The sequence below is a fragment of the Mytilus galloprovincialis genome, chromosome 11, assembly GCF_965363235.1.
Source record: "Mytilus galloprovincialis chromosome 11, xbMytGall1.hap1.1, whole genome shotgun sequence".
In the NCBI taxonomy this organism is placed as follows: domain Eukaryota; kingdom Metazoa; phylum Mollusca; class Bivalvia; order Mytilida; family Mytilidae; genus Mytilus; species Mytilus galloprovincialis.
In genome coordinates, this window is record NC_134848.1 from 79,726,805 (window position 1) to 79,751,693 (window position 24,889).

Sequence of the window (24,889 nt, forward strand, 5' to 3'; positions counted from 1 at the left end):
AAACGTAAATGAACTTATTATTGTTTGTTGACTGATTATTAAGTTTTGCATCCTTTATAAAGAAAAAATCTAGATTATAAGAAAGAAAAAGGTTAAAGAAGATCAAATTTTTGTAGATATGAATTTATTTTCCTGTCATAAGTAACCTTTCACAAAGTAAATGTTTTCACTGAACATTATTGTTTTAACATGTGTGTGTGATTGGTATACATCTTTATTATTCAAATGTTTAATACAAATGTAAAAGAAGGGATATGAAATAAATGACAATTTATTTCAACTGAACATAGTAAATCAAGGGCAACACATATATACCAGCAAGAGACAAGTAGCATGTTTGTTTTAGTCTATTGCAGTTGAGGATAAATTAAATTGAATTTAATTAACTATCGGTACTTTACATAATCACCATTCTTAATCTGATGTTAAGCCAGGACCTTTACAAAGATTACTATGAAACGTTAATTGAAATCCAACTAAAATACACAAATTCTCACACATTATGAAGACGTGGAAGATTCATAAAGGTGAATGATTTGATTGTTGATATTGCATTGCTTTGCAGCTGTCTTAAATGATGTTAAGATAGATTTAAGTTTAAGTGTATAAGTTTATTCCGATAACTTTTGTGGATACAATAGTATACAGAAAACAATAGTAAAAAAGCGAACATGTAAAATACAATGTCAATTTCAATGGGTTGGGGTGAGAATGGGATATATTTGGCACACACATACATTCTCGAAAACAACTTCGATTTATTTTTTAATATTTTGATTTCGGATAAATGTTAACGAAGCAACAACCAACCAACATAAACATTATCATCAACATCATTGAAAATAAAGTTTAATATGCATTTTACATATATCATGTATATATCACACTATATAACAAGCATTAAATTGAAAGATAAAGAAAATAAAACAGACAACAAGTTATACTCAAAGAAAAAAACAGAAAATATGTGTGTTTAGACTTAGTGACTCGTATAAGAAAATTGATAAAATCTAGCAGAGAAGACTTGGAATATGTCTGCTGACTAGCGATACACGAATGCACTCCACTCCAGAATCCGTCTTTGAGTTCAAATTTTAAATCGAAAAATTATAGATATTGAGTGTTTTTAATAAATAAATACATTACGACTTACAGCTTAGACAATTTGGTCATGTTGATAAACGTATTACTTTCTAAGGACCGTATCTTGTTGTTATACAGATGTCTAAAAAGAGAAAACAAACGTGCTTTGCTAAAGCAAAACGCACTCACCAGTCAAATACAATGATAAAAATCGGTTAACAGTTTACCAATATTAAGGTCTTTGTAATCTAGTGAAAAGAAGATAAGAAGATACATACATACGTAAACAATTTCCTGACCTACCAACGGACGTAGAATGGGTGCTTCAACATAATACTCGTCTCCTGCTTTTCTATCATCTTTTACAAAATAATATTGACGTAATTTCAATAAGTAGGGTCTTCTATATTTGTCATATAACTGAATGACATAGACAATTCATTTTAACTCGACTTTTTAACATCTATAGAAGCTACCGACAATCGCTAGTATCGTCTACAATACTTTACACTGGTCAAAATCAGATAAAGGTTAATTATATATATGAATGCTAATATCGATATATATTGAGGGGAATTTGAATACACTTGATTGAATATAACTTCAATTCAACAATTCACATGATTCTATCAAAAAAGCAAAGTGAAATTCAACGAGTATTATATATTGAATATATAAACTCAAGTTATATACAATTAAGATGTGGATTCAAATTTAATAAAATACATAAAAAGGAGAGAATAAGACAGAAGAATAAAAGACCGGTACGTAAAATCTAGTAAAATAAACTTTTATCGTTTTTGATTTGTGCCGATGTTACCCTACATTTAAACAAATGGCTTTGGTGTTTCATTTGTGCAAAACTTAAATTCATAAAAACACAAATTGTTCTATAACAACTTAGAAACCTTTTACCCAGGCATGTTTTTTTTTAAATATTTGCCGTTCCGTCTAGATGCATAATTTTATCTAATACATGTGATTTATATTTTAAAAAAACAACAATAAATTAATAAAAAACTTTACAAAAATATGATACAGATAGTTCTATTGTAGCTATTTCATTGCAATGCAGATGTCTAAGAAGAGAAGGTTATGTTATGTGAATGTGGCAGTCCTTTGAACCAAAAAACAAGCAAAAAAACAATGCTTAAAATTATATTGTTTGATGAATATAATTTTACAATCAAATCAATCTAAGTTATCTTATAGATAATGATGAAAACATGGAAATGATTAGTAGACGTCACATAATATATGAAGTTATATATATGCATTGTGTCAGATGTTGTCAAGCCAGGACGTTTACAAAGATTAATATGATACGTTTATTGAAATCTGGAAAAAGAAACAGATACTCACAGATTTTGAAGACTTGGAAGATTCATAAAGGTCGATGCTTCTATTGTTGATATTTCATTGTGTTGCAGATCTCTTAAAAGATGTAAAAATAAATTCAAGTTTAAGTTTATAAGTTTATTCAGATAACTTCTGTGGATACATAATATACAGAAAACAATAGTAACGAAGGCGAACATGTAAAATATAATATCAATTTCAAGGGGTTGGGATGAGAATGGGATAAATTCGACACACACATACATTGAATTTCTCGAAAATAATTTCGATTCAACTATTAATATTTTGATGTCGAATAAATGTTCATGAAGCAACAACCAACCAACATTAACATTATCATCAACATCATTGAAAATAAAGTTTAATGTGCATTTTACATATAGATCGCACTATATTACAAGCATTAAACTGAAAGATAAATAAAATAAAACATACAACAAGTTATACTCAATGAAAAAAAAACAGAAAATTTGGGTGTTAAGACTCAGTGACTCATATAAAAATAATGATAAAATCTAGCAGAAGACACTTGGAATATGTCTGCTGACTAGCGATACTCGAATGCGCTCCACTCTTGAATCCATCTTTGAGGGAAAAATTTTAATCAACAAATTATAGATATTGTCTGTTTTTTAAAATTAAGCATAATAAATACATTACGACTTACAGCTGATACAAATTGGTCATGTTGATAAACGTATTACTTTCTAATGACCGTATCTTGTTGTAAAACAGATATTTAAAAAGAGAAAACAAACGTGCTTTGCTAAAGCAAAATACACACAGCAGTCAAATACAATTATAATAATCGGATAAACAGTTTACCATTGTTAAGGTCTTTTAAGGTAGCACAATACAAAGATTTTTCATCCCCAATCAGACATCTTTAAACTGAGGTAATTCAACTCAACTTTCTTTAAATTTTATAAATGAGGTACCAGAAGAAAGAATAAGGATTAATCTTTCAAATTGTGATAATTTCACTATGACATTATTATTACATAATTAATTGTTATGTAATTAGTTGCCATATTATGATGTCCATACTTGAATGAATTTAGCTTCTTTGTTATTCATAGCATCCCACATTTTTTTTTATGGATTCTTGCACAACACAGTTTGACTTCCAAAACCGTGTCTCAGATTTTTCCTATTGAATTTCATTCTTTCATAAATCTTCAATGAAGTTTGCAACATCAATTCATAAGAGACCACTAAATTCAATTGGGTATAAAATTTGTTCTATTGATGTTTTTGGAAATCTGAGACACGGTTTTAGCGGTCAAGCTGTGTTGTACAAGAATCTATAAAATATTTGGGGATGCTAGGAATAACAAAGACGCTAAATTCATTCAAGTGTGTACATCACAATATAGCAACTAATTACATAATCATAAATTAAAAGATTATATAAAATATAAAGAAGGATGAAATGAATTACATCAGTTTGAAGTTGTCTGATTGGGAGTGAAAAAATCTTTTTATTGTGCTACCTTAATCTAGTGGAAAGAAGATAAGAAGATACATGTACATACATACGTAAACAATTTCCTGACCTACCCACGGACGTAGAATGGGTGCTTCAATATGATACTCGTCTTCTGTTATTCTATCATTTGTTACAAAATAATATTGACGAAAATTCAGTAAGTAGGGTCTTATAGATTTGTCACATACATGAACGATATAGACAATTTTGTTTGAATCGACTTTCTTACATCTTTAGAAGCTACCGACAATCACTAGTATCGTCTACAATATGAAATACTAATAAAATCAGATCAAGGTCAATTACATGTGTATTTATAGAACAAACAGTTACTCACAAATAACGAACACTTGGAAGATCCACAAAAGTGAATGTTTCTATTGAAGATATTTCATTATTATATAGATGTCAGAAAAGAGAAGGTTATATACGTTGAATGAGTCCTTTAAACAAACAGATCAAAATGTAGAAATCATGATGAAAAAATTAATATCAGTTGAACATAGGAAAAATTGCAACATTTGTTTTCATATGTTTAACATATGTTTGTCATATGTTTGAAAACATATGTTTAGGCCCGACATGAAAACATATGTTTTTGAACATTTGAAAAACATATGGAAAACATATAATTTTCATATGTTTTGAAAACATATGAAAAACATATATATAATTTTTTCCTGTGTAGACGTCACACATATGACACAGTTAATCAAATGTATTTATAGGGCAAATATAATTATAAATTATCGTATTTGATTTACTTGTTAAAGTTTATTACGAATGAAAGACATAGGGAAATAATCATCAATTTAAAAATGCGAAGGTTTCAGGTGGTACCTAACACTACAGGGAGATAACTCTGTAAAATCAGCTAAACGTTTTAATTACGTTGTGTTGTTGTGCGAATATCAAGCTTCTCAATGATCAAAATTGGTGTTTGTCAAACTGCTATATAACCAGTGTAATTTTTCTGACAAAACGGTTGGTTGAAAGTTTTTGATTTTTTTATATTTTTGTTAAAGGGTCAAAGTAGATACTTTGACAAAATTTTATGAAAATTAAACGAGCCAAATTGATTTTAGTAAAAGTGTTGGGTACCACCTTAATATAAATGTGTCAGTCCTTTAAACAAACACAACATTACTTGGAATTATATTGTTTGGTGAATATCACGTTTTGAAAGTATTCATCTAAGTAATTTAAAAAAGTGTATGAACAAAAATATGCGTGGTAGACTCAGCTCAGTTATATATAGGGAAAATGTGTTAATATATTTCTGTCGTTGTTATGCATGTTAAAGATTGATAGGGATAACAGGGGTTGTGAGATATATGTCAACAATTATAGAGCGTTCTCACATTTTTGATTAAAGGTATGCACGAACGTTAAAGGAGCATGTATTACATTGAAAATAAATGAATAAATACAAATGTAATACTATCTAGAACATTAAGAAAACTATATAAAGTAGAAATCTCGAAATAGTAAATACACGTCTGTTTTCGCTATTTCGAGAATATAACTACCTATCAAGTAATTATGAAGGCAAACATGTCCTCTAATGGCAATAATTTCTATTTAAAAACAACTTACGATTTTTTTTGTACATCTTATCTTGTTGTTTAAAGATTCTTACTTTCTTCACAAACAAAATATGTTGGTCAAATCGTTTTTGAAGATGAGTGACAATTCCAGTCAAATGATTAATTTGCAGACAATTTCTTTTTGACCGAACTCCGACAGGCAGACTGGTTCACAACTTAAGCAATAATTTACTGGTGTTAAAGAAATTCCGTGATTGAAAAGTAACATGTGATATGAGGTATACTTTAATGAGACATTAAGCAAACGACACCTAGATAAACATTTATGCAAATGCATATTACAGAGGGATGTATAGATACATAACTATAACAAATTGGTTTTACATTTTTAACCATCAATAATAAGCTGACAACCACTTAACATTATGTATGTTTGAAAAATGTCAATCTCGCTATGTCTGTCTCTATGCAATCACATTTTAAAAAAATAAGGGTTAATAAAACCAGTATTGAAAAAAAAACACTTCTATATGTGCCAATAAATGTTAAAAAACAATAACATAATAAATATATCACAACTTACAGTTGAACCAAGTTTGTCATGTTGATAAACGTATAACTCACTAATGACCGTATCTTGTTGAGGTGCAAATATCTAAAAATAGATAATACAAACGTGCATCCCTGTAACACAATGCATGCTATGAATATTATGATTACAAAAAGCAACAGTAGTTTATCGATGTTGTTATCGTCTAGCAAAAAGACAAGTAAAACGTATCGCACACAGTCAAGGAATTGATTTAGGTACAAACGTACAGATATTTTGTGCTTCGACTGGTCTGTTGCTTAACCTGTATCACCAAAAAGATTGTTCACAGAAAAGATTATCAAAACTCGTTTCAAAATAAATTCATTACCTATAACATCGATTTTGAATCGACATTGAGACATTTTAGACTACACTGAAAAACACTGGTACATGTGGTATATATTTTTATGTTGTACTCTGTTCAAATCAAAGCATAAACTATTGAAACCATTGAATGCTTTACCATCGGAAAATGTCTTTTCAAAAGATGTCAAATCTCAAAGCTTGAGTTTATATAGTTTCATATTATAAAGAATAATACAAATAATATTTGTGTGGTTATAAAACAGTCAGTTTTAACTTGGACATGTTGACTCCTTGCAATGCCTTAATTTGAATGATTTTACCAACCATGACCATGCTTGTTTGTTTTGTTTTAATTGTTTTGAATTGAAAAGGTTTATCACATTTCATTTTGCACCATTCAACATATTGCTTACTGAATTTCTATATATTTTAAAGGAATATCGTGTATCGAAATTTTGTTGTTTTCCCAGAAACAAATAAAAAGTGGTCAACATAATATTGAGAATGAAAATAGGGAATGATTTTTAAATGTATTTTTCTTTAAATAGTTCGTTGGTGTAAATCAAAAAAGATAACAGACAGGTTCTGACAAGTATCGTAGGTTTTGAAAATTTCCAAAAGCGAATGGTTCTTTGTGGATATTTTGTTGATTAATGTTGTATAGATTTCTTAAAAGAGCAAATATACATGTTTTTTTAAATCAAAATACTCTGGCTAAAACAAAATAATTTTAGCCGCAATTTTGATTGGCTACAAACGTTTACCTATTTTTAATCGTTAGAACAAGTCAAATGACAGACTTTAGACACGGACATAGTTATTAAAATATAAAAAAAGATACAAAGAACGGAATACGCGTCTCCTGTTATATTAACAAATGATTAAATCACTAACAATATAATACTCTGGTACACAACAACGTATAGTCTACTTCAACTATGAAGGTGGTTCAAGGGTAGATACAAAAATGACAGAGTTTGTTAATTTTTTGCCAAAATGAAGATTTTACTATACTTTTTTCAAAATAAAAAAAAATATGGGTCCTGTGCTTGTTTTCAAGGTCGTTCAAATTTGCAAAAAATCTGCTTAAATTGTTTATAGAAAAATACAATTTTGTCCATAAAAAAGAAGAAGACAGAAATCTGAAATATAATATAAGAAGTTAGATTGACAATACATTTAAAGAAAATGAATGGATTATTTGAACAAATATTTCAAAAAATACAAATATTAGGTTTTTGTGAAAATGTTTTCAATAATGCAATAAGTAACTAAATTTTCTTTAAACATTACGAATCTGTCAACAAATTTACAAATTTGGGCAAATAACTAGACCGAATTTAATATTAATCGGAAACAGTTTAAATATTGTAACAACTCAAAGTTAAAGGGAAAGTTACAATATTGAAACAATCGTTTCTTGAAATTTTCCAGTAGTATTTTTTTTTTCACATCATAATAAAAATTAAAATAAATGATGTGTTTTCCTTCATATCACAGGTAAACAATTTAAAAGTTAACAGTCAATTCTTTGTTATAATCACTGAAAGCATATCTTGTTAATGTTTTGTAGTATGATTACTAACAACTTATATTTGCTGCTGGTGGTTGACGTTTAGTCCCCGAGTGTATCACCAGCCTAGTAGTCAACACATCGGTGTTGACATGAATATCAATAATGTGGTCATGTTTTATAAATTCTAGTATACAACACTTTGAACTTCTGGAAAAACGAAGGATTTTCTTATCCCAGGCATAGATTACCTTAGCCGTATTTGGCACAACTTTTTGATTTTTGGATCCTCTATGCTCTTCAACCTTGTACTTATTTGGCTTTATAAATATTTTGATTTGAGCGACACTGATGAGTCTTATATAGACGAAAAGCGCGTCTGGCGTACTAAATTATAATCCTGGTACCTTTGATAACTATATGCTTACAGATACTGAGCATACATAAACAGTGCTTAAACAGGCTTTCTACAAGTGTAAATCAAGCTTGATATGAGACTGTAATCATAATGTTATACTGTTTACTGTCAAAGTTATTGTGCACACTTCAAAGTTTTGTTAATTTCGTGCATTGGTAAGTAAACATCGGTCAGTGGAATGTCTTGTTTTATCCTTTTTCATAGTTGTTTTACGATTTTTTTTCAAAACATTTAGACAGCATATCCAGCTCATCATTTACAGTCTTACAATAATATACCATTTTAATTACATTTCTACGCCATCGAGTATTACGTGTTTTATTCTTAATTTGCAATCTTTGGTTCTTAAGGATGTCTGCTTGTCATGATTTGGAATTTTTGTCAGATTTAAGAATCCTCTGGTTTTATCCATTTGAATGCCTTAAAAAATTTTGCCCATGAACCCCCATTTTTCTTTTTATAAATCTTTCACATGTATAATTATAAACCATTTGTAGTAGTCTCATAAAATCTGATTTATTTTTTCATAGTATTTGAGGACTTTGACTGGTCAATGAAAAAGCTATGAAAAATCAAGAGAGAACATTTTCCCGCCAAAATTCCAATGGCTAATATCTCGAAAACGAGCACATTGACCCCTATATTTTTTTTGCTTTTTTGAAACCTCAATTAGTCTCCTATCAATATATACTAGTTTCATGAAAAGTTATTTATTTTGAAACTGAGCAGCGAACATCCTTAAAACAGTCTTTTTTTTAAATAATGAAAAAATAACAGTGGGTACTCACAAACTATACAGATTAGGAAGATCCACAAAGACAAACGGTTCTATTATATATATGTCATTGTAATTCAGATTTCTGAAAATAGAAGTTTGCATACATAAATGGATATTTTTTTTATCTAGAAATGCAAACTAAACAATTATAGGTAAAAGTACGCATTTGACACTAATCTATAAGGACCAAACATGGCTAGTTTAAAACAATTTTCAAGTAAGAAGCAAGAACACTCATTTGTTTACCTCAATTGATTAAGGAATGATGACCAGTAGGTTATACATAATTATTCGTCAATGAGAAGGCACGTGAGGTGCATGGATATGATATGTTATAAATGTTACCATAACTGTATGATACTTTATAATTGTTGTCATAAACAAATGATCTACAAAAAATTAACAAAAAGCAGCAACAATACAGTTTGTATTTCTCCCTTCTGTGCATGAAAAATATACAGCCACACAACACATTACGGAAATATAAAAGGTCTAACACACAATTAAATTATCAATAAAAGAGGGACAACCGATACAAATGGGACATTTAAACTCATAGATAAAAAAAAACAAGGCTAAAAAAGTAAAAGATAAACAGAAAAATAATAGCACACATAACATCACCTAAAAACGACTTTGCAAATCGTACCCCATTAAAACTCGGGCTTATCTCATATTCTCCAAGGGGGGGGGGGGGCAGTTCCTGTTCGATTTGATAGTACACACAAGGTAATAAGTCATATTCAGTCGGTCATATAGGTAAATAATATGCATTAAACATAATTACAAAAAATGCATTATTCAACTTCCATTATTTTATGTTTTTCTATCATTGACATAACACAAACTAATCATTTTTCACATACATCAATGTTTATAAAATACAAATCAAACAACTCGAAAAGTTTTAAAATGTGTATTTCAGTCTGACTGTTACAATGCTTATTGAAACATCGAGTATTCGCGCTCATAATGTTATGCATTTGTAAATCCGACATTCGCTAAGTTAGGCATGTTCATTAGCCTGTTAATTATATTAAATTAAACATGATGTTATGTCTAGTCGTTAGTGGTTTGAGTTATGTCCTTTTTGCTACATTTTACTTATGTCTTTTTTGTATTCTTAGTCGAATTAATTTCCATATTCCGTGCATACAGTATTCTGCTAGTACAATTATTAATTACGAGGGTCGCAGAATTTTTAATAGTCTTTCAAAATCGTCATAATAAAGATAGTTATAAGGACTAGTATTGTAAAAATAGTTTACTTGAACTTAATCTTAATGTGACCAAAATTACGCAGGTTGATTTTTATACGACCGGGCAAACCACAACAATGTAAAATCACAAAAGTACTCCAAGGAAAATTAGAAACAGAAAGTCCCTAATAAACTTGCAAAATCAAATGAAAAAAACACATCAAATGAATGGACAACCACTATCATATTCCTGACTTGGCTGGTTTGATAGCTCTAAACCTCTCACGTGTAAGACCGTCACATCAAATTTTATGATATTGATAATAATGCGTGAACAAAAAAAACCCATACACAATAAGTAAAAATGTCTCAAATAAAGGTAAATAGATTAGTTCGATAGGTCACATTTGTGAAATGAGAACGGGATTGTAGTTACGACAAAAGGAGCATATCTGATATCATCTGTATAACAGGTATTCCATAACGGTCAACCAACCCATGCATGTCATGAGCGCTTCAGTAAAATTTTATATTGAACAGGTCACAATTGGGACGCAGAAGATACACATACATCACATAACACAACCGTGAGATCAGTAGGTGCATGAAATATAAATACTCGTCTTTTCGGCATGTATAATTTTCTATCCTGTTTTCTCAGACTTAAAATCAAACATTTCTGTAATTCAAAATCAAGCTTGATATTATACTGCTATATCCTTGTTATACTGAATATATATTTGTTTTCCTAGACGGGATGTCGTATTTGTTTATAGGGCATGTTAATAGTTTTTTTTAATCATTTTATCTTAAATAAGGCAGATTTGATTCTCTTTCGATTCTTTTCTAATCCCGTAATGTAATATGAAAGCCGATTGTAACAGTATATCTTCTTTGCGATATATATATTGCTTTTTGCTGAAAGCCTAAACTTGAAAATTATAAAGAATTATCATACTTTATCACGATTTAGGTCGCTTCTTACTATTTAGAATACGTCAGGTCATAAGTAGTCCATTTATTTAAATCAAAATGAATAATTAAAATAGTAAATTCGCAAAAGTGAAAGATTCCATTGTTGCTGTGCAAATATTTTGAAAGAAAACTAAATATACACATTTGGTTGTTTTATATAGTCATTTAATGGTTAACTTATTGTTAAATTGTTAGTTTGATGGAGAGTTGTCTCATTGCCACTTACACCACATCTTCCTATATCTATTCAAAGACACTTACAAACTATTATATATAATAATACCAAACAATGTCAAAGGTTGTTTTATGAATAAACAACACATTGATGTACCTCGACTGGGGTAACTTATTCAACTTATAAAATAGTTATAAAAGAGGGACAAAATATACCAGAGGGACAGTCAAACTCATAAATGGTACCAGGCTCACAATGTAATAACCAAAGTTTCCCTAATGTATGATTTTTTGTTTTATTTACATAATTTTGCCAACAGCATGATAAGCTGTAAAATGATATACTTAAGTTTTTATTACATTATACAGAGCAAGCAAATATTTGTCAAACCAACAAGAAACTACTTTAACATGAAGGGTTTAGCAACACAACATTATTTATACATTTTATATTAACCCAGTGCTAAAATCAATAGTACGTCTACAGGCATTATTAAACCATCGAGCATTTTCAGTGTACCCACTGTTAGTAAAAACATATATTTTAAAGACATGTAGTCGTCTGAAGCTCTTTTTATTTAAAAAAATTAAACCTTATCTTTCGAAATATATTTATTTACATGAAGAAACAATGGCAGCTACTTGAACAACATGAACTCAAACTTATCGTAACAAGCTTAAAACCTTATGATAAATGCTATATGGAATAATTGTAAGGTAACGAAATTAGTTGAAGAAAACGTAACGGAACAATAAACATCCTAACTCACAGATGATACAAGTTAGTCATATCTAAAAACGTATTGCTCGCTATGGACCGAATCTTGTTGTATTGAAGATGTCTGAAATATAAAACATGTCTTTGTCACTATTATACATGGCAGGATAATAGGTCAAAAGATTAAAGATAACAGTTGCGATCTTTTTTGCTACTGCAAAACATAAACGACATTGACCTAACTTTGAAACCAACATTCAAAGATGTAAAGGATTCAAGAACTGTCCTTGGCATTACTCCGGTGTGCATTTAAGGATAGCATGATAATAAAAACAGATTTGGTTTTGCTAATATACATAAATACATTTGCTTACATTTTGATTCTAATGCAATTTGGATGCAACAATTTGTTTCATTGGCTAAAAGTTGCCGTCAAATCCACAGTTGACCAGGCGTAACTAAGGAGGGACACGCCATTTTGAAATGATTGAATCAACAAATGTTTGATAACTACTATATCATCTAAAATATAACAACACATACCTCGAATTAACCATTTTAATATAATTTTGTCCGAATTTGAAGCGTACAAGTAACGTAATAACCTCCAGTTGTAAGTGTTTATGTGTATGACGTCACGTTTACCAATGACGTCTCAGCGCCAAAATCCTTAATGAAGTTTCGTGTATTTTTTGTTTATTTGTTAAATTAAGATATTTTTCGAAGTTTTATCGTATTATTTCTTTTTGTAATGCATTAGAATCGGAACAATAGTACTGTAGTTGCAGAGTTGCCATCGTCAACTTTGATTAGACGGTCGTAAATCTCCGTTTTACTGTCTCCGCTAAGCGTCGCCAGTAAAACGTACAATTGACGGTGGCAACTCTACAACTACAGTACTGTTATTCTTTGAATACAATGTTGTTTAATTTCTTTAAATAACTGAAAGGAATTATCTACAAATACGGAATTATTTTTTGTAAAATATACTATGTTATGAGTAGATATGTGTTTGCTTACTATAACAGCTCATTTATTAGATTCCATGCATCAATCATTAGCATATAGCACAACATAATGCTGGTATCTATTTATTTATTTGGTTTTTCTTGTTTCCATTATTATTAAACAATTACTTGTAGAATTCAAATGGAGATAATGTTCAGCCATATCAATTCACGAATGCGAATAATCAGTGTTGTTCGGTCACGAGTTTAAAATGTAAAAAAAAATGAAAGGATATATATCTTTTTCTACACATCCACAATTTGGTTTTTTCCGACCTAATCTTTAGAAAACAACAGAAAGTGATGCATCTTGAGTGAAATTAAATATATTCTCGTTTGACTGTTTAACATTGTCTTATCGGGGCCTTTTATAGCTTACTATGCGGTATGGGATTTGTTGAAGGCTGTACGGTGAACTATAGTTGTTAATTTTTGTGCAATTTTGGTCTGTTGTGGATAGTTGTCTCATTTGCAATCATACCACATCTTCTTTTTTATATAATACATAGAAAAAACAGGTAATAGAGTCTCTTGCATAAAAAATGAAACCCCGTTACCTCCCAAAAAATACGAAACCAACTGGATTTCGTAAAGTACTGAATCAAATTAACTCTTCTGACGTGTTATTTCAATAAATGTTTTCAAAATGTTGTTCAACAATTTCAAAAAAACAAAATTAAATCAAAAGAAACATACAATTTTTCAGTTTCTTCTGTGCTTGTAGTCTGCATGATGAAAACTGACACTAAAGGGGGTAAAGAACACCTAAGAAAAGACAACTCTTACTCATAGTCTGATTCATTGCTACGTTTTAAAATATGTGCAATATGCAATCTTTTAAAAGATCATGATCATAATGTTTACATTATTGCTAAGACCAGCTGTACACCCTTTGTTTTTCGTCTATCTTTTTAATCATTTAAAATTACTTGTTTTCAATAAATGAACCCATTAATGAGACATAATAGGGAAATTTCAAAGTGAAATAAATTTACCAAAAGAAAACCAGGACGTTAGAAAAGGAGGAAAACAGAAAGAGAAGGTGCCACGGAATAGAAGTTCCTTCATAATATAAGTTCCAAATGGAAAAACTATTCTGGAATATTATTTCCACAGGAATAAATATTACAGTAGATGTTCCTAACGGAATAAATATTATAGAATATTTGTTCCAACATGTACAAGTATTATGACATTGTTTATAATAAAGTTTCCACTGGAACTTCTGTTACGTGGAACAAATATACGTTGACAAAGGGACCATACTTGTTTTCGTTTTTTACTTGGCAATGTAATGTAAAAAAGATTACGAATAATTTATGATTTTATAATTGCTGTCATACTTTTTTAAGTGCAATTGAATATTGTATGGCATGATTTATATTCGTGTAAAAAATTAGAAGATACCCAGAGGGATAATCAACCATTAGTGCATCATTAACATGTCACGGAACAAGGCAAAAAGAAGAAAAACACATTCCATTCAGTCCAAAAAACACTTCACATATTGTTGCTTTCTTAATTCATCTGAATAAAAAAAAAATATATTTTTCTAGTATATTTTTCCAACCTTTATCTTGACAGGTGTAGAAAAATTAACGGGTGTCTTCTATTCCGTCCGCAATTTTAGGGAAAGTAAAGTCTATATTTAGAATCATAGTTGAAAATGAATCTACACATACATGCGAGTATAATATAAATAGAACATGTTATTTTCGCTTTAGCAAATTTTAATTTCGAAGGGATAGCAAAATTTGTTATTTTCTTTTGTTGTGCTTTTGTGATGTTTGTGTATCTTTTAGATTTTTTGTTATCAAATGCAATTTTGAAATAAATATGAAAAAGAAAGTGTGGTGTTATTGCAAGTGACAAGTGAAAATGTTTTTTTTTCAAGTCTCAATTCAAGATTATTACTGAATAGAGTAATCATTCTCTTTAATAATAAGGGGCCCAAAAATAATGTGAAACTTGTAACTGCCGTGCTTTTAACTAAAAAAAAACCAGTTGCATCTAATTGTCATAACCTCTGCAGAAATACTAAAAAAGTTCTATGTTTAACGAACTTGATTTAACAGTAGAAGGATTTTGCACAGTCAGCTCTATTTCATCTCTCATAAGCCGTGCTTTTGTCCTTAAGTTTTGAATCGTATATTATTGAATCTGGCAAAAAGACCAATACATTTGAAAATCTTGATCATGTAAAGCATCTGCCAACTTTAAAGCTTTTACCTACATTGTATGTATCATGTGTATTTTTGGTGTGTCATGCTTTTAATTTCAACAGCTCGTATCTGAAATCAAAAATCAATTACATCATTGTGTTGCCCCTGCAAAGTCGGGGGGATTGTTTTACCCCTGTCCGTCTGCCCGTCCGTCCGTCCCATTATTGGTATATAGTTATTTGGCATAACTCCTCCTAATGTTTGATTCATAGGTTTTCACTTCGCTGTCTTTTGAGTATATGAGTACGTACACTGCGCTTCAAAAGAAATGTTTCCCTCTTCAAACAATTTTATGTGACTACATGTCCATTATGTACTCCGTGTGCATTGAATGGCTAAGATGTCATAAAATGAGTCTATATCGATTAAAGTTTTTGTTACATGATTTTTAAAAATTAATATGAATTCATAACTATGTGAAAGTCATGGCCTGTACAAGTGTTTTTACCAAAAACACAATTATTGTCTTTGAGGTCAAAGTTCAAGGTCATATGACGGTCAAAATTTTAAGAAGGCACACCACCTAATGATGATATATCCACATGCCAAAGATGTAGGCCTAAGTCAAAAGGCAGAGAAGTTATGGCCTACATGGTTGTGTTTTTCACGGAAAAAACCCATATAGTTGACCTTGAGGTCACATTTGAAGGTCACATAAAGGTCATCATGATGCAAGACACTTAACCCTGTGATGATACATCCACATGTCAAATAGCTAAGGCCTAGTTCAAAAGACGAACAAAATTATGGCCATTATGTACTTTTTGAATATATTTTGCTCTTATTTAATGAACCAATTTGAGGGTGGGGCCTAATTTCTACTTAAATTCCAAAATATCTGACGGTTAAATTTAAAAAAAAAATTGCAAGAACAAACGATTAGTATAGCACTTCAAATGCTTAGTTTTATGAAAAAATTAAACGACACATTATTTAAAAAAAAAAAGAATTCTTCTTCAAATACTAGAAGCACAGCATTCACTTTTCGGGGCTGATTCTGACAAAAGTTCTGGCAAAATTTTTAAACCGGAATAAAAACACTTACAAGAAAGGGGTATCAGTCAACTAATATTCACCTCAGCTATCATTATTAGCTATGCTATTGTCAATTTAGGATTATTTTTTTTTATTTTAACAAATTCAACCCTATACCCATATTTCAGAAACTTTCAACTTTGGCCGATACTAGTATGTAAAATATGCCATATTTAAGTTGCCAAATCTTTTAAACCTGTTTTAAAATTGTTACAAGATGTTTAGGTTGACCTAGTTTATCAATGAAAAAAAAATAAGAAAAATTAAACGACAGGATTTTTTTGGGGTATAGTGTTGGGTACCCCCTTAACTTGATGATTGAATTGGTACATTGTTAAGTCCATCGATGAACACTGTTTATTTCGTTCATTGATTTCAATACATATTACTTAAAATGCGATTAAAACCGGTTTTAGTGTTTTCAGGCCAAAGTACATCGGTCTAGCTGAAGAGAAAAGTGTATGTCGCGTGTATCCTAAACATGATTTACTGTGCTTTATAATAGAGTGAAAACCGGACGGTTGAATTAATAATTGAGATCAATTAGAAGAAAATCTGTATACACAGATTTTGTTTTAAAAACATTAACATAAACGTAAAACTCCTACAAAATTATATATTTATATTTGATAGTGAATAGTAAATGGACAAAGAGGCAAACAAAAAGGTTTTTGTAGTTAATAGTACATACATGTACCCTTAATAGTGCATTTTATTCCAATGAAATACACATTAAGCTGAATATGAATATAAGGGAAACGCAATAGAAACCAAAAAAGTGAAAATATCTTGCATATAAAAGGCACGACATGTCAAAATATCCTATTGTTTTTGTCATACCGGCGTGAACAAGCTAATGGTAGTTATGTCACTTAATAAATCTGGATACAACACTATGCTTTAATATAGTATATTTTTAAGCATTTTTTTATGTTGTGTCACTAGTGTACCTATTTTGTGTCCATGTCATATGTACTTCAATACAATACAATAATGTGATAACAAACTGACGTAACATGTATACTTACATTCCATACAGTTGTGCACAGTTTTCAAATGCATTTACAGGAATTTCAGTAATCAAATTGTTGTTGATGTAGCTTATAGACAATAGAAAAAAAATCATTGTAATTTTGAGGATCAAAGTATCTCTCTCGACAATCAAGATATATATAATCCGTTTGTCTTTTTATAATAACAAAATGCTTAAAAACTAATACATTCCAAAAAAGGTTCCAGTAGACACATATTAAATGATACTGACTACATTTAACAAAGCTATTAAAACATGAGTAATTCAAATTTCTTAACCTTTTATGTTGATGATGTGTGTTTTACAGTTTAAGCAAAACATCGCACAACCGTATTGATATTAATCAAAATGCCCTGAACCGATTTTGAAAAAAAGTTGTCTCCTGGAATGTTTGCCTTATGTGTGGGAAATATTGTTTTTGAAGTATTTGAAAACTATAAATCTGAAAATCTGAAATGTATATCACAAACTATAGTCAACTTAAACACATTGACGTTACTTGCTTATTTGGAATTACGTCTTTTATACAAGACGAATTATAAACAAATGATATTATGCAATCTCAACAGAACAATTAGTTTAAAAAGTTCATCACATGAAATAAAACTTTAAACATGTATCAAGTTTTGCATATAATTTAAAAAGAACATTATACTACAGGTATTTACATTAACAAGTGCATCTGGACATTTTATGTTTTATATATAAATTTAAAGTAATTCAAAACTTCAAATAAGAAAATGATGCATTTGGTTATTTTTTTTAAATAATATGTCTAGTTTGTCCATTGTATTATAAAACGTATGTAAATATACTTATTCTAAAAACAATCCATAATATGTCAAAACTCAGAAGAATTTTCTTTTTTTTATTCATTGTGGAAGATTCGCCGATATGTTTTCCGTACGCAGCGAACTCATCCTGACCTTTCTCATAAAAAACTGTTCATCGCAATACGCATTGATCTGTCATTGAAATAAACATTTATCTTATTGTACATGCTCCGTGTATACACGTGCTTATTTATCCATGCTTTTGTGATGACTGTTTACTTAAAGGTGACAATCGGCAACTACAGATCAGATTCAAAACAAGACAATTACTGAGCTGTCATATTGTCACATCATAACAGATCGAGGAAAATATTTTTTGACGATTAGACTATATGGATGCGTAAAATATGATAAATCGTGCACAGAAGACTACGTTTATGATAAATACATGTATTGGTTCAAGATTTGGATAAACATTATTTTTCACCAGTCACTCTTTTCATGTGAATTTAAACTGTTATGATACAAATTTAGTTTTTAACGTTCATTGTTATTGCTATTTACCTTTATAGATCTGAAAACTGAATTATTAAATATCAATACAATCACTACAATAAAGGACACACCTACTAAAACCACATGGGACCAATTATATATGGTATATGTCACAAAACTAATTTTATGTACATACATGGTGTGTAAATTTGGCATCTCTTTACAAAACTGAATGTCAATGTCTGTTATATTGTTTATCTGGAGATCTCTAGAAGAAAAATATCATCAAGTCACAATATTATTCGAGCATAGTTCTAATGCTGCAGGTTTTGTAAAAAAAAAAACATGTTTTCAAATTAATATCTTATAGTTTGTGAACATAGTCAAGCATTTAATAATATTGTATTTATTATAAGATTATTTGAATAGAATTATCATTTCTGCCAGGTGATTTTGTGATGAAGTTGGTACCCCATGCAATTAGAAATAACAGCTATATAAGAACTACCATTATAAGGTTACCCTTTGATTTTAAATAAGTCCCATATTGTTGGTAGGAACAATACGTTACTTTTAAATGTTGCAAAAAGGGTATTCCTTGCTGCAGGAGGCATATCGAATCATTTCAATATTTAGACAAATTCGTTCAAACATCAGGCCAACCATGTAAGATGTGTACTTTTGTGGAACTACATTTTATGTTCTTCCATGTTCTTCAGGTGTTTGAATTACGGTCAAGGGAGAACAAATAATCGACGCTTAATATATATAGTTTTTTATAATGTGTTTTAGCTGGATTAGATGGATTAAATCCAGCGTAGTGTTATCACTGGTTCAGACGTACTCATTATATATATGTATATGTATCGTCCTTCCGTACGCCTATATCACCCTTCTCTGTCGCTCCATAATCATCGTATCAAGACTTAAAAACGATCCGGCATTATCAGCGACGTCACAATGTGAGAGGAGAAGTTATCAGCGACGTCGCAATGCGAGAGGAGAAGTTAAAAAACTTGCTTTGGTCAAGCTTAAAACTGTCTTAGGGAGAAAGAAAACACTAGTAATAGAACGATAAAAAGATAATCGGGTTTACTACGTATAGATATAGTAAAGTATCAGCCGCTCGAAACAATGTGAAACTTTTTAGCTTGTTCGCTTCGCCCACCCCCAAAAAATGCTTCACATTATGGCTCGCGGCTGATATTTTTTTATATCAATGTGTAAAAAAACCCGATAATCTTTACATATATATGACTAATAAATAGTCAACGATACAATTACAAGGCGATCGATGGATCATATAAACAAGTTAAACATGATTCAGTTCACTACAAAATATAATATATAGCAAGTCTAAAAGGGTACAACATAACCAAAAACACAATAAAACCAACAATATGTTCGATATTTCGGATAACAGATATACTTCCTCCGTAATTGCACGATGACAAATGAATCATGTCAATTCAAACTAAGATTCTATCAAAATCTTGAAATTTATACAATTTAAGCGAACAATTTTTAAATTTCCAAACACGGCGCATGGAATACGAAGATATGCCCAAAAAAAAACAAACTTATTTACGATGTGAATTGGCACAACTCTAAAATCACAAAGATGGTGACAGTTCAGATGTTAAACAACTGCGTGGATATACAGCCCAAATAAACAGTCCTGATCGATCTAAGCTGGTATATTATTTAAAATATGACAAAGTTAAAGCAAGTGCAACAGAGACTGCGTATTTAAACATCCGAAAAATATAGTAATTTGATGGTAAGAAAAATTAGTAATAAATTTTTACTAAGCTTAAGTTATAGAACGTGGCTGCGTATTTACACATTCCTGCTAACTGTAATTAAAACACGTATATTTCAAAAATTCCTGAAAAGTGTCCAGTACGGAAGCCGGAGTTACTGGACACAAGTAATGGCAGGGAAAATGAGTGACTCTTCTATGTTTTTTTCATTAATGCCCTCTTGGGAAACTGTCCTAAGCTTTCTTATCCAATAACTTTAAGTCTGTCAGTCTTTGATCAATCCTCGTTGTGATCTATGATGGTGATGGTAAGTTTTTTAAGATCAGCTTGGGCGTGCCTTTGTGATCTTAAATGATGACTTACGGGGAGGTCGGGTTTGCAGGTGAAGTCACTACGATGACCATTCATGCGTTTGTTGAATGGCTGTTCTGTCTCGCCAACTTACTGCATGCCACATCGATACTGAAGAATGTATACAACATTCTTGGTTTTTCAAGTTACATTACAAAATAGTGTGTACACAAACCCAGTGGATTGGCAAATAAATGTTTGAGTATTCAGTATTTGTTGACCAGTCAGACATCGTTTATTACCACATGAAACGCACCATCCTGTAGTTGAACAGCTTTTATCAGAGAAGACGGCAGCTTTCACTAATAATTCGTTTAGAATTGCTGGTCTCCGAAAAGCTAAGACAGGAGGATCGGGAAAGATTTTGGATAATTTCGCTTTAACTTACCTTTCAGGTTTAATCCGTGCTAATTTGCAAAGTATTGCCAATCACCCAAAATTATCCAAAATCTTTCCCGATCCTCCTGTCTTAGCTTTATGGAGACCAGCAAGTCTAAAAGACTTATTTGTGAAAGCCTCAATCTTTAGAGTAGCAGATAGCATAAAAACCAAATGTACCAAAGATACATAAGTTATTATTATTTTGCATGATAAATGAGCGACAAGCCTTATTTATATATTCAAACAATCATATGTGTACTTACAGATAATATGTATCATTAGGAAGTGTTGGAATGCGTCCCAAATATTTTGAGGCACAGAAAATTCTAGAGCCTGACGAAATCTCATCACAAGAGCAAGTTGACGGACATGCACCTTTTACCAATCCAGTACTGATCACAGCAAAAAAAGTGAGAAAACTAATGTCCATGCTTATTATACTCATTTTACATCGCTGAAAAAAGAAAAAAATCGCATCATGAACACATTCACAAAATAAGAAAAAATAAGAAAAGATACATATTTAGTCATAAACAAATTTTCACAAACATAGACCTGGTTAAACATATCATTGTATCGGTCTCAGTCCTTGTATAGTTTTGATGTTTGTCAGGCGTCTATCATGAATATCGCCTTACTTTTATATTAATATAGACTGAATGGTTTTACACTAGTAATTTTGGGGCCCTTTATAGCTTGTTGTTCGGTGTGAGCCAAGGCTCCGTGTTGAAGGCCGTACTTTAACCTATAATGGTTTAATTTTTTAAATTGTTATTTGGATGGAGAGTTGTCTCATTGGCACTCACACCACATCTTCCTATATCTATTGAAACTGTTTTTTTGATACAGCAAGTTAGTGTAAAAGAAACAAATAATAATGGTAAGCTTATAGTTTCTTAGTCTAGTGTATGTGTTCTAGTGGAGCAGCGAATGTAAAAAAAAAGTCACTTTGTGAACGAGTTAAAATTACTTAAATACCTCATGGAATTTTATTGTCTTAAATTGTCTATCGATTATCCACATTTAGCAAAATGTGTGTAGTAAATATCATATGTGGTACAAATGACAATAACAACAGCCGTTACTGACTTTACCAAACTTGCAGCGAATACCCATTGTTGATTTTGTAAATAAATCTCATAACTGACACCTTCTATATATAATTTGTGAACGAAATTATAAAAAAACAGTTACTCATGAACCTCATATACTATAATGATTTTTTAAGTAGTCATATATGTAAGGCACAATGCATCAGAAAATGGTAAAATATAGCACTGACATATCCCCGTTTATTACCTAGCATTATTAGCACGTGTAGTATAAATGTGTTTTGAAGGTACAACAGTAAAGCAGTCGTATAATACTTCAATCGACCCGATTTACTGATTAAAATTATTCAGTAAGAAGATAAATATTTGGTAAATATCTGTTTTTTATTAGCATTTTAAGTCTGGATATCTGTCATACATTAACCGACACTGTTGTGCTTTCTAGCTATACGCGATTAAATGAAGGTCAATTGTAATCATACTCAAGTTGGTTCTTTGATCAGTTCAGAGTTTCCAAAATGACTAGCTGTAGCCAATTTTCTTTGCGGGTAACATCACATCAGACATTCTACATTATCTTATTTTTCTTATAAAGAAGACAATCATTACAGGAAGCATGTGTTTGCAAAACGCAGGGTCTCCCTTGCACTCATTAGTGCTTTTGTCAAAAGGTGATGAAAAAATATACAGGTCTCATCAGCCAACATAACTGATTACTCAGATGAGTATCATGAAAATTGCTATAGTAACTTGAGTTTGATTTTTCAACGTTAAAACATGTCTCACTTGTTTATTTGCTATATAACACGCTTGCACTAATTGCAGTTACGTCAAATGAACATTAAACTGGCATCACCTGAACATTTACTGAGACAGTTATTTTATGAAAACTCATGGCGAATCCTGAAAAACTTAAATGAAATTTTACATGACTGCATATTTGTTTGATGCATACACAATGCATTTCAGACACCCTTTTTAATTTATATTCTAAAGTCTTCCAGAAAAGCATTTTGTCGAGGTTAAATCAAGGTATCGTGTTACTGTTAATTATTAGTTTTTAAAAGTTTTATTGTACGTGTAAAATAAAACGTTGTTATGATGTTATTTGTAAATCTCGAAAAACATGTGGTTTAAACTAAAGTATTGATACATACCACTACTTATATAATTTATTTCATGGGTTATGAATTTGAAAAAATATCAATGATTTATTTCTCCAGATGAAAATAGGAATTTTTCAAGTGATGATCTTCGACTTTGATTTATTGCAAAATTGTAACAGCTTTTATATTTACGACACATATTTTCAAAAAGAAGACGATTTCAGCTTTTAATGATCTATTTAAATCCCATTAAGTATTTAGGTAAATTAAATTTCCTAAATTGTCCTCTGCTCCACATAGGTCTTTTCCTTGGAAAGACCTTTTGCTTTTATTCTGATTAAACTTTTTTTTCAAAATACAATGAACTATCATTTGGAAATGGCATTTAACACTCGATTTCAATATCTTAGTATTAAAATATATTGTTGCCATATTATATCATAGAACTGATCATCTTTTGTATTGTCTTCTTATAAGGGAAAAACAAAAGAAACACTGAAGTGCAACTAAGAACCAAAACGACAATGTTATACAAACACAAACGGACTATACGATAATAACTGCCATTTTTCTGACTTGGAAATTGACATTTTGCTTTTATGACAATGTTAAATATAACACTTGAACGATAACACTATATGACAGGACTACAGTACACATACTTGCAAGAACATAACGGACATAGAAATACACCCGTTACATTACAATAGGACAGTTCGGCAGGCTAATAATCTTCGAAGGTAACAGACTTATATTTCAATACACCATATGTGCATTTTATCTTCATATTACTAACCAGTGACGCTCAGGTGAAAACAGCAAAGAAAGTCTAACAAGTACAAAGTTGAAAACACTGATGACCCAAAATTCTGTTATGTCAAATACGACTAAGATTTGTTTATGCCTGGGAAAAAAATCCTATTTATTTAGAATAATTCGTACTTTTGCAAACCTAACAATATATTTGATATTCATGTCAACACCGAAGCGGTGACTAACCACAGAATAAAACGAAAACGTAATCCACCTAGTACAGCACATAAAACAGCAAAAACAACATGCATTGTTTTTACAATGATAACGCTACAAAGCGATGTCACATGTACATTTCTAAAACAAATGTAAATATAACAATTACAATTGTATCAATATAGAATTGTATTTGTAATTAGATAATTAATCATATTATCTAGCTATGCCGGTATTTATTACATGAACGTATAGTTGCCCCCAAACTAAAATATTATAAATGAACTGGGTGATTTATTCGATCGTTTTAACTTTACATACGAAAAGAAACATAGAAAATTAGAATTACAACTAACATCATCTGATCAGAATTGCAATGTAATATGCTGTTGACATCACCGAAGCATCAATATGACAGTTCTTGTCTATTCGTTTTTGATGTGTTTTGTTATTTGATTTTGCCATGTGATTATGGACTTTCCGTATTGATTTTCCTCTGATTTCAGTATTTTTGTGATTTTACTTTGGATTACAAGTACCCCGACACGTCT